Source organism: Buceros rhinoceros, unplaced genomic scaffold (genome assembly GCF_000710305.1).
Source record: "Buceros rhinoceros silvestris isolate BGI_N320 unplaced genomic scaffold, ASM71030v1 scaffold42543, whole genome shotgun sequence".
In the NCBI taxonomy this organism is placed as follows: Eukaryota; Metazoa; Chordata; class Aves; order Bucerotiformes; family Bucerotidae; genus Buceros; species Buceros rhinoceros.
This window is the reverse complement of record NW_010406102.1, coordinates 492-850: the sequence shown is the minus strand read 5'-3', so window position 1 is coordinate 850 and position 359 is coordinate 492.

The window sequence follows — 359 nt, the reverse complement described above, 5'->3', positions numbered from 1 at the left end:
CCCCCCCCGAGAAGAGATGAGCCACTGGCGGGGGTTGCGGGGTGGAAGCCCCGCCCCGCCGCGTGCGCCGGCTGCCCCCCGGGTGTCACGGGGCGCCATCACCAGGGTTTGTGCCAGTTCTTGTAGTGAAAGACGTGTAGGGTTAAGAGGTTGTGACTGGTTTCAAGTGTTGTTTAAAAAGGCTGACTGCGCCGAAAGGTTCCGTGTTGACTTCCTGAAGGGCTGATACAGCTGCGTTGGTCCCTTCGGCAGATGCCGCCAACGCTTTCCATCCCTGTGTTGTCTTACTCCAGTTGAGTTGTTGGGCCGTGTTGTTGCCATAACCCAATAAAAGAATGCTTTGCTCAGTCCTGTCTGTC